General features: G+C 44.7%; 1 protein-coding gene and 1 long non-coding RNA gene across 3 annotated transcripts in view; one reads left to right on the forward strand and one right to left on the reverse strand.

Moving 5' to 3' along the window:
• Positions 1–14,500, reverse strand: part of LOC125453193 (stAR-related lipid transfer protein 13-like) — a 464,022-nt gene that overhangs the window by 345,216 nt on the left and 104,306 nt on the right. The window lies entirely within an intron of this gene.
• LOC132209775 (uncharacterized) overlaps positions 1–14,500 on the forward strand; it is a 31,230-nt gene that overhangs the window by 1,377 nt on the left and 15,353 nt on the right. The window contains exon 1 of one of the 2 annotated variants that reach the window (XR_009445858.1): positions 191–356. The exons of the other annotated variant lie outside the window; for it this stretch is intronic. This is a non-coding gene — a long non-coding RNA (uncharacterized LOC132209775). Of the gene's footprint in view, positions 1–190; positions 357–14,500 lie in introns of those variants that run through there. 2 annotated transcript variants of the gene reach the window in all.

The following is a 14,500-nucleotide window of genomic DNA, read 5'->3' on the forward strand; positions in this document are numbered from 1 at the left end:
ATTACCCCACCCCCTCACCTCATTTGCTACATTGGGGGTGCTCTCTCAGTACTTTCATACTTCAACTTATGACACCACAAACATAGCTACACCTACTTCAGCTTCAGATCCTGCAGTGAGATGAAAAGAAGTACTGCAGGAATAAAATTTATGAATCCTATACTTCTTTCTCACCACAGGAGCTGGGGTAGGCGCAGTCCAAACCATGTCAAGTCCAAGATGGAAGGAGATAAGATAATTTCAAAATGAGGTCGCAGATAGGGCACAAAGGAAATCAGGAATGCAAAGCAAGAAACTTAAAGACGTAGAGGGGAAGACTCCAACAGAGAAAAAGGCAATACAGACGTGGAGTGAGGGTAAGAAAGACCTTTCCTGTTAGGGAAATCATGTTGCTGTGTTTGCATGAGCTGTTATCATCTGGGGCAGAATTTAACAGGTGGCAGGTTTCCCTACTCTGCTCCTTGTCAAGTTGGTGGAGAATGCATCCTTACTGATTATAGCTGACCCTCGACCATTTAACCCTCTAAGGAAGGTGAATTGGCTGAAAGCAAGACTTCTACCACTCACTTGGTAGGAAATCCTACCTTAGAAAGCCAAGCCAATCAGATTGGTCAGCAGCACTGTAGTCCCAGCAGTGTCACTGTGAATGGTAGCCACTGCTGGTGGTAAAAAAAGAGTCTCCTGATTCTAGGGGATCAAGTAAATCCAGAGTCTTGTGGGGCAAGGTGAGAAGGAGGAGCAGGTTGGCTTGGAGTTGCATGGGAAGAGATGGCATTGTGGATCCTAATTGAAAAGCTAGGCAAGGATGATGCACCATATTGGCATGGTGGGGTGGGTGGACCACACCTGCATAAGGAGCTAATGATGGTGAAAACCTGTTTCAGTAGACCAGGATCCAGCTAGGGTAGCTTATTAAGCTTTCCCTGAGCATGAGCCCCTCCCCTCTGCCTCACAATTGAGGATGAGATGGAGCACCTATGTGAATTAACTCCATAGATGTCATTATCCCTTCACCAAGCCACCCTTTGTTTACACACGCATAATACTTGACACTGGCCTGGCTTCCTCAGAGCCAGATCTCAGAGTGAACAGAACCTCTGACGCCCCTCCCAATATCTACCAGCCATGGCTCCCTCATTGAATCAGATTAACAGCCCCAATCAGGGAACTCCTATTGTATGAGGTCCACCTGGCTCACCTTGTAACAATGACTATATTCCCCTCCCTCTAAGTCTGAGGACACAGACCTGTTCTTTTTCTTATAGTTTCTCCTGGGATGTTTTGGTACTGGATAACAAAGTGTGGGGCTGGATGAACACCGCAGGCCAAGAAAAGGGTCTGATGAAGGGTCTAGGCCCGAAACGTCAGCTTTTGTGCTCCTGAGATGCTGCTGGGCCTGCTGTGTTCATCCAGCTTCACACTTTGTTATCTCGGATTCTCCAGCATCTGCAGTTCCCATTATCTCTGTTTTTGTACTGGGTCCAGTTTTGAAAACTCAGCCTCAGTTACAGGAAGTACAAATGGATTGTGGCCCGCCTCTTGCACCCAGACCATCACAGAAGAAATTCATCCTTTTCTTCACGTGGTAAAGGTGTTGAGGCTGTACCACGACCATCTCAGATTCTGAGGTTTCTTCGATGCTGGTCAGAGAGGGGTACCTATGGGTTCTGACAGCCTTTCTTTGCATATAAATCGTCTATGCAAAAGACTGGGTCTTTACTTAGCTGCAAGAAACAATTTACCATTTGTTTAAAATCCCCACAAATGCAAACCAACCTGTTGGACTTCACAATCAACACGATCAGTGCTGCCTGTTCCACAAATTGGACTGATTTGAAAATTCCTTCTCTTTCAGCCTCCTGATTTCTGCCTCTATGTTTGCCCTTAAGGCAAATGGCACCAGGCAGGCCTTGCAGAATCATGGAATTGCTTCCTGGCCACCATGGAACGTAGTCATGGCTCCTTTGATAATGTCTAGACGTTCCTGAAAAGCTTGTGGGTATTTTTTTAGGACTTCACTTTGCCAGGCATTTTCTATTTGAAAGATGTTGAGTGAATCAAGGTGAATTTTTGTCAACCAGATTGGCCACATTAGACTTGGGCCTGAGCCTTTTAGCACAATCACTGAGAACTGAACCAGCTGCTTCTCATGCGAAACCAAAACTGAAGCCGTATCCTTAATCTGTAAAGGTCCCCCTGCATAGGTTCTCATTTGAGCTGAGTTTTATGCAAACTTAAGGGCTGGAGTCCAGAGCGAATTTTGTTTAAGACTGGCTCTACGATCACTGAAATGGCTGTCCCAGTATCAACCTCCATTAGGATTGGGTCAGCATTTAACAAAACATTTATTTTGATTGATTCTGATATGCAGATTGCTAAGCAATTTAACAGTTCTAAACCAGATGTAGGTAGGCTTTCCAGTGTGTGCACTTTCCTGGATACCAGCCTATGAGTTCTGTTACACAATTCAGACCTAGTGGGACTATTTTGCTGTCTCAAGTCCGCATACTTACAGGAACTACAATGGCTTACCGGCCCGAGTCCTAAAAGAAATGTTAACTGTTTTGCTGAGGCTTGGCTTTGTTTTCAGGTTTTTCTGTGGGCTGACCTAGAGTCTGTCTGTTCAGGATAATACCTGAGTGAGGCCATGCAACTGCCTTCACTCAAGTGGTGTTCCCCGAGCTCAGTCAGACTGGTGACTGTGTCTGCTTCCATTGACATTCCCTGCAACTTGTGCTCCATTTGCCACATTTTCCAATGATAATATCAGTTGTAGTGCCCGTTTGAAGCCCAGTTGGGCTTCAGTTAATAGGTGCAAAAAACAAAACTCCTGTTTATATCTGTTAGCCAGAGGTCAAGTGGTGTTTCCCAAGCTCAGACTGACGACAGTGTCTACTTCCATTGACAGCCTGAGCTCCCTGATTGGAACTGCCGCCATCAAGGAACTTATATTCTATGAGGTCCACCTGGCTGACTTCATTCCAACCATTTCACTAGAGTCCAATTAAAGGCTAACCAATAGAAGGGAACCATTTACTTCCCTGTAAAATTACAGCCTGACCAGCACTTGGGAGGATAGGGGGGAAGACTACCTCAACAATATTATGGATGACGCAGTGGTTATTCTGCAGCTGGGAGCCTATGAATGACTGCCCCTGGTCTAGCTTACATGTGACTCCAGCCTCACAGCACTGTGGTGACTCTTAACTGTTAGCCCATCTGAGTGAATGAATGAATGATTTTACTGTCACATGTATTTCACACTGAGAATACAATAAAATAGAGTGACAAGGTTTCATTTGTTGCCACGATTTGGCACCATATGGATAATTTAACAATAAGGAAATAAAGGATAGATATAGCTTAAAGAGAGTTTATCAGTCCTGAGCCAGCTTTTCGTGATCAATGACTCCTACATTGCTATCCCTCCTCCAGCATTTTGCTGCCATGCTCTCTGAACTCAACCAATGTCAACGTCGCCAATCCTCAGGCACCATTTTTCACCGCTGGGCTGATATTTCTCTGCCACTAACCCTCAGCAGCCTGCGTCAGACCAATCAATGTCACAGTTGTCTCTCTCACTGTTGGTCCCAGCTCATTAATGTTGCTGTGATTTCCTTTTGCCAGTACTTCACCACCACCAGGCGAAGTCACTGCTCCTCAGGCGACAGCTTTCACCACTGGGTCTACCTCACCGACGTAGCAGCTGCTGATTCTCATGCCAAGTTTCTGTGGTCACCCCAGAAAAGTAAGCATGGGCTCACTTGAAGTCCACGCTGGGCCGACTCTCCTCTATAATGAGCTCACTTGATGGCCATGTGCTGGGCTCACTTGAGGTCGGCAGTGGGCTAGCTCAAGTCTGTGCCGGGGCCCACTCGAAGTCCACTTGCTGGGCCTGCTCAAGGACTGTGGTGAGCTCGCTCAAGGTTTGTTGTTACTGATGCTGTCCGAGTTCAGTACAAGAGGTAAATAAAGGCATGGAAAGACAAAACAAAGGAAAGAGAGAAAAAAATGGAAAGAAAAGCAATCGGAGCGGACGAGCTGCGACTCAGGTGCTCCACTCTAACACCATTTTGTTTAGTAATGTGACTTCAAGAAATATTAGTGAAATTGGATATTGCAAAGGCTATGGGCCCTGAAAACATTTTGGCAATAGCGTTGAAGACTTGTGCTTCAGAACTGGCAGCACTCTTTGCTATGCTGTCTGAGTACAGTTACAAAACTGGCATCTACCTGACAAAGTGGAAAATTGCCCAGCTGTTTGTGCCGGTTGTGCCTGTGCACAAAACACAAGGGAAAATCCAACCTGGTCAGATATTGCCTTATCAGGTTTTCCTGACCATTAACAAAGTGATTAAAGGGCTCACTGACAGTGTTAACAAGCAGCACCTGCAAAAAAGTAATAATTTGTTCACTTATTCTCTGTTGGATTTCTGTCAGCGCCACTTAGCTCCTGACCTTATCATAGCTTTGGTTCAAACATAGACACAAAAAAAACTGAACTCCAGAGATGAGGTGGGAGTGACTGCCCTTGAACTTCAAGGCAGTATTTGATCGAGCATGGTATCAAGGACATCCCCCTTTCTGACAGACGTGCCGTTTTGGATACTGTTAGGGGAGATGACTGTGCAGAGGAAAGTAGTAGCTGCTTGGCATCGTGGGGAAGAACAGCAGCAGGATTATAGTGGCGGGAATTCAATTATCAGGGTATCAAACAGCATTTCTGCAGCTGCAAATGAGTCTCCAAGATGCTATGTTGCCTCCCTGGTGCCAGGGTCAGAGATGTCACTGAATGTCTGCAGGGCATTCTGAAGGGAGAGGACAAACAGACAGAGATCATGGTACGTATTTGCTAACAATGACATAAAATACCAAAAAGGAGCACTTGGAGAACTTGGACATAGTGTATAGACATTTCTCCCAGGTGGAGAAAAGGGACAAATATGTGTTCCAGGCACCACCAGTGACCTAAACAAAAACTGAAAGAACTGCAGATGCTGTAAATCAGAAACAAGAACAGAAATTGTTGCTCTGAGGTAGGGTCACTTGACTCAAAATGTTAATGCTGATTTCTCTCCATAGATGCTACAGGACCTGCTGAGCTTTTCCAGCAATTTCTGTTTTTGTTTCTGACCCCAAGTGATCTCCTCTGACTACAGAGCCAACAAGACAGGGTTACAACTGTTGGAAGACAAAGTGAGGATGATTATGTCTGTACTGGAGCACAGGTGTTCCCTTGGGCTGATGAACTGTTATGGAAAATTTATACATAACTTGGCCTCTGTCCTGGCACCTTTGCATCAACTCTTGAAAAACAGGTCACCCTTTGAAATGTTCGCATAGCCAAGTCACAACTTTCAGGGAAGTGAAAAAATAGTTATCATCCTCTAAGGTGTTGGGACACTATGATCCCAAGCGAGATCCGGTATTGACATGCGATTCTTCCCTGTACAGTTTTGGGATAATGTTATTTCACAGGTGGCCCAATGTAGATGAATGCCGAATAACATGTGCATCTAGGACTTTGGCTAATGCAGACCACAAATACGCCCAGACATAGAAGGAAGGTTTGGTGGTCGTATTTGATGTCAGGAATTTATAAGTTGTAATACTAATGGACTACAAACCCCTCTTAGGTCTACTTAAAAAGGACAAGGCAGTGCCATCCATTGATTCAGGTCAAATTCAGTAGTGCGGTCTAACACTAAGTGTGTATAATTATGAGTTGGAACACTGTCTGGGAGGCGAAGTAGCAAATGTGGATAAATTGAGCTGACTCCAGTTAGCAGATACACCACCAGACGCACCATGTCTGGAAGAGTCCGTAATGGTCTTAAAATTTACTGGGCACATTCCAGTCACAGCTGATAATATCACACTTTGGACACAGAAAGATCTGGTCCTGGCAAAATTGAAACAGATTTGGTGAAGGCACTGTCAAAGAGCCATCACAACAAGAACTGAAACCTTTTTGGACCCAGAAAGACCAGATCACGGTCGAGGGTGGCATATTATTATGGGGAGCAAGAATGATTTTCCCAAACCCACTCTCCTCTGCAGTGAGCTCACTTGATGGCCATGCACTGAGCTCAACTGAGGTCCATGCACTGGACTACCCCAAGCAAAGATCTTTGCCAGATACTGGCTGAACTCCATCAGGTCATCCAGGAGTTTCCAAAAGGAAGATGTTAATGAGAGGTTACATGTGGTGGCCAGGATTAGATGCAGATATAGCTGCATTAGTGGGGCAGTGCCAAGAGTGCCAACAAGACAAAGATTACACCCATTAGCAGTGCAAAATGGCTGGATAACCTTGGACATCGTTACATGTTGACTATCCAGGTCCTTTCATGGGCTCTTTGTTCTTTATCACTGTAGACATCCACTCAAAGTGGCTGGCCATGCACAGAGTTACTCATCAAACATGGGATCAATGATAGAAAAAATTGCACACACCGTTTGCAATACATGGAGTCCTGGAAGTGTTGGTCACAGATAATTAGCCATTATCTACCAGCAGGGAAATTGAGTATTTCCTAAAGTTGAATGGTATTCAATATATAAGGACAGCTGCATACCATCCATCATCCAAAGGTCTGACAGAAAGAACAGTCCACATTTTGAAGGCAGTCTTAAAGAAATAGCCTACAGCTTCACTTGACACTAAACTCACTCGGTTCCTATTTGATTATGGGACCATCCCTCATGCAACTAATAGGATAGCTCCAGCAGAGTTGCCAATGAGGAGAAGACTCTGCACCAGGTTAAATCTGACCCTAGATCTGGTTGGTAGGATGAAATGATATCAGGACCACCCATGCCAGACACAAGGCTCTGCTAAGTAAGACACAGAATTTACTTCAGGGAATGAAGTTTTGTGTAGGAACCATGGGACTAGGCCTGTGTAGATAAGAAGCATGGTCGATGTGAGGTCAGGTCCATTGATGTATAAAGTTTAGTTAGATGCAACAGTTCTGAATACGCAGGTGGACCATATGAAAGCTGCAACTCACAAATGATACAGGAGCAAAACCTGCCTGGCTTCTTGACTACTTTTCTGACTGCTCCAGAACTTGTCAGTTCTCCTGCTCCATCAAGCATTGAAGAAACCTTCGAATCTGAAATGGATATGTCAGATGTTGCTTCCTTGATGTGTTTGCTGTCTGAAGAGAGAATGATCTGAGAAGCCCTGGATGCAAGAGGTAGAGTTGGATGAACCTGACCTGGCGCTAAAATGCCCCAGAAGGAGCCAAAGAGAAAAGAAACAGTCTATGTCCTCAGACTCAGAAGTAAGGATGTAGTGAGTATACCAGGATTAGCAACGTGGACCTTATGGAATAGGAGTTCCCTGATTGGTGTTGTTAATCTGGTCTAATCAGGAAGCCCTAGTTGACAGATACATATAGGAATGTCAGACATCCTGTTCACACTGAGAGCTGGATCTGAAGGAGCTGATCAGTGTCAAGGCTCTCCATGTGTAAATAAATAAAAGGTGACTTGGTGAAGGGATATCAGCCTCGTGAAGTTATTTCAAGTACAGGCTATTACATTCTAATAAAGATAAAAGTACGACCAGCAATACTGTGAACTCTGAATATCAAGAGATGTACAAGATTGGATATGGGGAAACATGGAGACTTATAGCAGATCCTGAAGGCTCAAAACATCAGAATCACAGGAGGAATGGAGGACAGCATATACACCCTATCAAAGATATATGTATCATCGATAGCCACAAGGGAGGTTCCAGGATACTGGAAGGTGGCCAATATTGTGCTGCAATAAGGCTGCAAGGAAAAACCAAGAAACAACAGACCTGTCAGCCTGACATCAGTGATAATAAGGTGTAGAGCTGGATGAACACAGCAGGCCAAGCAGCATCAGAGGAGCAGGAAAGCTGACGTTTTGGGCCTAGGTCCTCCTTCAGCCTGACATCAGTGGTGGGTAAGTTGTTGGAGAGGATTCTGAGAGACAGGGTCTACATACATTTGGAAAGGCAAGGTTTGATTGGGGATAGTCAGCATGGCTTAGTGTAGAGGAAATTGCATCTCAAATACTTGACTGAGTTTTTTGAAAAAGTGACCAAGAAGATAAATGAAGGCAGACTGGTAGAATTTGTCTACAAGGACTTTAACGAAGCCCTCGACAAGGTTCCACACTGGTAGACTGGTTAATGATGGATCACATAGGATCCTGGCAGAGCCAGCCAAATGGATACAAAATTGGCTTGATATGAGGAGACAGTGGGTGGTGGTAGAGAGTTGTTGTTCACACTGGAGTCCTGTGACCAGCTGTGTGTCACATGGATTGGGTGAAGGAGGTTATCTAAGAGTAAAAAGGGATCTTGATCAACTGGGTCCGTGAACCAAAGAATGGCCGATGGAGTTTAATTTAGATAAATGTAAGACAAACCAGGAAGGACTTACACACTTAACGAATGCCCCTGGGGACAATTGTTCAACAGAGAGACCCAGCAAAGCAGGTGCATATTCCTTGAAAGTGCTATCACAGGGAGACGGAATGGTGAAGAAGACATTCAGCACGGATGCCTTCATTGATCAGAGCATTGAGTACAGGTGTTGGGTTAAAATGTGCAGTACAAACATTGGTAAGGACATGTTTGGAGTACTGCATAAAGTTCTGGTCAACTTGCTATAGGAAGGATGTTGTTAGACTGGAAAGAGTGACAAAAAGATGTACACAGATGTTCCCAAGAGTGGAGGGTTTGAGTTATATGGAGAGGATGGGGCTATTTTCCCTGGAGCATGGGGGCTGAAGAATGACTTTAGAAGTTTATAAAATCATGAGAAGCAGAGATAAGTTGAACGGCCAAGGTCTTTTCCCCAGGGTAGGGGAGTCCAAACTGGAGGGGATAGGTTTAACATGAGATGGGAAAGATTCAAAAGGGACCTGTGAGACAACTTCTTCACACAGAGGGTGGTGTTTATATAGAATGAATGCCAGAAGAAGTTCTGGAGGCAATTATGATTATAACATTTAAGAGACATTTGGGCAGATACATTGTTAGGAAACATTTAGGGGGATATGGGCCAAATGTAGGTAAATAGGACTAGTTCAGTTTAGGAAAACTGTTCAGCATGGATGAGTTGGGCCAAGGGTCTGTTTCCATGCTGTATGGCTCTATGCCTGTAAGGGTAGTCAAGAGAGAAACACTCATAACATTAAAAAATTATTTAGATGTGCACTTGAGATATGGGGCAAATGCTGAAAAATGGGATTAAAATATTTAGGTGGTTGCTTTCGTTGAGTGCAGACTTGATGGGCCAAAGGACTGTGCTGTAGACTTCGACAACTGTAAGACTCTATGGTAGTCCTGCCATCCCTAATATCATGTAGTGAGCCTCTGCTGTACTTTCCCAATCACAAGTGTTTATTTCTTAGTTAGGGAAACCAAAATTACACATACGAGATGTGGTCTCAACAAGGCCTTATATAACTACAAGATAATAAAATGTGAGGCTGGATGAACACAGCAGGCCAAGCAGCATCTCAGGAGCACAAAAGCTGACGTTTCGGGCCTAGACCCTTCATCAGAGAGGGGGATGGGGAGAGGGAACTGGAATAAATAGGGAGAGAGGGGGAGGCGGACCGAAGATGGAGAGTAAAGAAGATAGGTGGAGAGGAGAGTATAGGTGGGGAGGTAGGGAGGGGATAGGTCAGTCCAGGGAAGACGGACAGGTCAAGGAGGTGGGATGACCATCTTCGGTCCGCCTCCCCCTCTCTCCCTATTTATTCCAGAACCCTCACCCCATCCCCCTCTCTGATGAAGGGTCTAGGCCCAAAACGTCAGCTTTTGTGCTCCTGAGATGCTGCTTGGCCTGCTGTGTTCATCCAGCCTCACATTTTATTATCTTGGAATTCTCCAGCATCTGCAGTTCCCATTATCTCTTGTATAGCTACAGTAAGTTTTGGATGGGCTCCCAATCAAACGGCTGACTTGTCCCAGACGGTGTTGAGCTGTTCGAGTATAAATCTAGACAGTGTCAACTTTATAATCACGCTTCAGATTACTGCCTTATAGAAAAATGAATGCTCTTATTTTCCTGATTGGTGCAATCCAGTACCAAACTCAATACCATCCAAAACAAAGCAGCCTGCTTAATTGGAATCCTCATTACCACCTTAAAAAACCCTCCGCTTTGGCATACTGTGGCTGTACGGAACATCTTCCTGCTGATAACATGGTAACAGGAGCACACAATTACTATTGGAAAACCTATTCTGAATTGCCCTAAGACCATCATAAGGAAAGGACTTTCTAGTATCCCTGCATTTCAATTATTTTTATTTAAATGAAAGGCACTACTTTCCAGGACAAAAGCTCAAGTTTAAGAATTAAAAAGAGTTTATAAGTCCTTTTTCTGTGCTTCTTTGATATGTTTAGGGAGCACAGGAGCTGTTCAAGAGCAGGAAGATATGAAATATTACATGAATTGAATGCTCTCAGCCCATGAAAACATTTTCTTGAAACCTTGCCAATACTTGGCAACGTTTATAAGAGAACAATTGGTCCCATGCCAATGTTTCCATTTTACACTGTACTAACAATTACAAAATACCATAATATGACTTTTATTTTAAACACAATGAGCTAATAGCTTATCATTAGTAGCACAGTGTATTTCATTGAAAAATAAATGTATTCGATGCATGTACCAACTGAAGGATGACATTGACAGGATTTTGGATATTTTATTCTTGCTCACTTCACTTAATTTCCCCAGTTTATTGCAGTGTACCTGCCTGCTGTTACTTCCTGTTGTGACATTGTGTAACTGGATGAAACTTAGATTGCTAATGTTTCACACACATCATATTTAATTTGAGGAGAAGATTGGTTCACAATACAACAATCTTCTCACAGGGAATTTCTTTCTTCATGATACCTTGAGGGGGTGTCTAACAGAATAGTTCAATTCTTGCACTGCTTCTTAGTTATCAAGTCTAGAATTACTGCAGTGCAAATCAGAGAGATTTATCCATAATTATTTTCTTTTCACACCAATCATAACTTTTTCAAAATTTTCTTCCTAAAGGCATCATAATGCACATACAGTATGCTTGAAATTTATGTTTTTCCTGGCAATATTCACAAGATATCAACAGTGACCATATCTAGCAAGACCATATGTTATAATCAATGCAGTTTGCTGTGTGACAATAAAAGTCTCAAAATTACTTCCAATGATGTCAATCTGTCAAATTTTAGATTGTTGAAAGAATGCAGCTCATCACAGCAGAATAGAAATAGAAGAATATGTTCAGACTGGATTTTAATTTTGATTTCTATTTCCAGCCTTCATTCTTTCCCAGCAAAGAGCAAGGGTGAGTTTGTAAACTCCTTCAAGCTTTTACAGTAATGGAGAGGGAGCATATGCTTTCTGGACAGGAGAGATATGTGGAATTGCATAAGTGGGCAATCTCAATTATCCATTCAGATGGAAAATAGCAAAACATCATTACAATAAGTTTTTTTTGTGTAACCACTAGGTTAGGAACTGTCTGAGCTAACACAAAACAGGCCTGTTTACATCATAAATAGATATGCTGGTATTTATGAAGGATTTTCTGTTTTCCCTCCTGTTCAAGGTCTGCTCCAGCCTTGTGCTTTATTTCTGATAGTACAACAACTTGGGCTGGATCATATCTTTGACTCAGAAACATATCAATGGCTAGGTGCATCAGACTTTAAATAGGAAATATGGAAGGCATAGGATAGGTGAATGAGTGCTTAGTCAAAGTGGTTGGGTGCTGAGAAAAGGAAGAGCTGCATCAAGGGATGGCATGATTTAAGGAGAAGATTTCAAAGTGGAAGGACATAAGGGATGAATTTTTATAGAGGTTTTCCCATTCACCCACGGTAACTTTGAAAAATGAGATAAAGAAATGGAAAAACATAAATCATTTATCTGATTTCCGTAAACCTCCCTTAGCTCTAGTTGACAAAGTACCTAGCATCTGCTGGTACCGTCAAATAGACAATTTGGATTAAAATCTCATTGCAGATTTTGTGTGCAAATCCAGGCCAACAGTTCAGTGACATTCACTTCAGAGACATCAGGAACATAAATGTTTGTTTCAGTGGTTCAAGTGTACTTTTTGATCCTATAGAATTAATTGAAGAACAAGGAGTTCCACCAAAATTTTGAGCAGCACTTTGCCATTAAGCACTGGCCAAAAATTATCTGGCTATTGAGATAACAAGGTATAGAGCTGGATGAACACAGAAGGCGAAGCAGCTTCATAGGAGCAGGAATGCTGATGTTTTGGGCCTAGACCCTTCTTCAGAAATAGAGGAGGTGAAGGGAATTCTGAAATAAATAGGGAGAGAAGGGGAGGTGGATAGAAGATGAATAGAGGAGAAGATAGGTGGAGAGGAGACAGGCAGGTCAAAGAGGCAGGGATGGAGCCAGTAAAGGTGAGTGTAGGTAGTGAGTTAGGGAGGGGATAGGTTGGTCCAGGGCGGACGGACAGGTCAAGGACTTGGGATGAGGTTCGTGGGTAGGAGATGGGGGTGGGGCTTGAGGTGGGAGGAGGGGATAGGTGGGAGGAAGACAGGTGAGGGAGGTGGGGACAAGCTGGGCTGGCTTTGGGACGCGGTTGGGAAGGGGAGATTTTGAAGCTTGTGAAGTCCGCATTGATACAATTGGGCTGCAGGGTGCCCTAGAGAAATATGAGTTGCTGTTCCTGCAACGTTCGGGTGGCAGTGCTGTGGCATCGCAGGAGGCCCAGGATGGAAATGTCGTCTAAGGAGTGGGAGTGGGTGTTGAAATGGTTCACAACTGGGAGGTGCAGTTGTTTGTTGCAAACCGAGCGTAGGGATTCCGCAAAGCGGTCCCCAAGTCTCTGCTTGGTTTTCCTGACGTATTGGAGGCCACATCTGGAACAGTGGATACAGTATACCACATTGGCAGATGTGCAGGTGAGCATCTGCTTGATGTGGAAGGTCTTCTTGGTGCCTGGGATGTGGGTGAGGGAGGAGGTAAACGGGCAGGTGTAGCACTTCCTGCGTTTGCAGGGAAAAGTACCGGTTGTGGTGGGGCTATAGGGGAGTATGGAGCAGACAAGGGAGTCATGGGGAGATTAGATCCTCTGGAAAGCAGATAAGGGTGGGGAGGGACAAATACCTTTGTTAGTGGGGTGAGATTTCAAATGGTGGAAGTGTCGGAGGATGGTACATTGGATCCGGAGGTTGGTGGGGTGGTACATGAGGAAGAGGGGGATTTTGTTTTGGTTGTTATTGCGGGGAGAGGTTGTGAGGGATGAGTTGTGGGAAATGCGGGAAACACGGTCAAGGGCGTTCTCGACCACTGAGGGAGGGAAGTTGTGGTCCTTGAAAAATGAGGACATCTGAGATGTATGGGAGTGGAATGCCTCATCCTGGGAACAGATGTAGAAGAGGCGAAGAAATTGGGAATAGGGTACGGCATTGTGGCAGGAAGGTGGGTGGGAGGAGGTGTATTTTAGGTAGCTGAGGGAGTCGGTATTTTAATATTTCAGGTAGGCTTGAAATAGATATTGGTTTCAAAGTGGTTTCCAGAGATGGAGACAGAGAGGCCCAGGAAGAAGAGCGAGGTACAGGGGTGGTCCAGGAGAGCTTAAAGTTGGGGTGGAAGGTGTTGGTGAAGTGGATGGACTGTTTGAGCTCCTTGTGGCAGCACGGGGTGGCGCTGATACAGTCATCAATGCAACGGAGGAAGAGGTGGGGTTTAGGGCCAGTATGGCTGTGGAAGATGGATTTTTCCATGTAATCTATAAAGAGGCAGGGTTAGCTTGGGCCCATGTGGGTACCCATGGCCACCCCCTTTGTCTGTAGGAAGTGGGAGGAATTGAAAGAGAAGTTGTTAAGGGAGAGGGCGAGTTCAGCTAAGTGGATGAAGGTGTCAGTGGAGCGGGGGCTGGTCGGGCCTGCAGGACAGGAAGAATCGGAGGGCCTTTGTATAGGGACTGGACGTCCCTAAAAATCAGGTGTTGGGGACCGGGGAATGGTAGAGGACATGGATGGTGTCACGGGTATAGGTGGGGTGTTGCCGGACCAAGGGAGAGAAAATGGAGTTGAGATTCATATAGGTAAGTTATGTGGGGCAGGAGCAGGCGGAGACAATGGGTCAACCGCGGCAGTTAGGTTTGTGGATTTTGGGAAGGACTTAGAAACGGGCAGTGCTGGGGTGGGAAACGATGAGGCTAGAGGTTGTGCGTGGGTGCTCATCTGAAGTGATGAGGTTGTGGATGGTTTGGGAGATGATATTTTGGTGGGGTCATGATCAAGGGCATGGTATGAAGAGGTGTCAGAGATCTGGCGTCTGGCCTCGGTGATGTAGAGGTCAGTGCGCCATTCTGCAACTGCACTTGCCTTGTCCATGGGTTTTATGGTGAGGTTGGGATTGGAGCGGAGGGCTGCATGCTCTGCGGGAGAGAGGTTGGAGTGGGTAAGAGGGGTGGAAAGGTTGAGGCAATTGATGTCTCGATGGCAGTTGGA

The sequence above is a fragment of the Stegostoma tigrinum genome, chromosome 6 (genome assembly GCF_030684315.1).
Source record: "Stegostoma tigrinum isolate sSteTig4 chromosome 6, sSteTig4.hap1, whole genome shotgun sequence".
Lineage (NCBI taxonomy): Eukaryota > Metazoa > Chordata > Chondrichthyes > Orectolobiformes > Stegostomatidae > Stegostoma > Stegostoma tigrinum.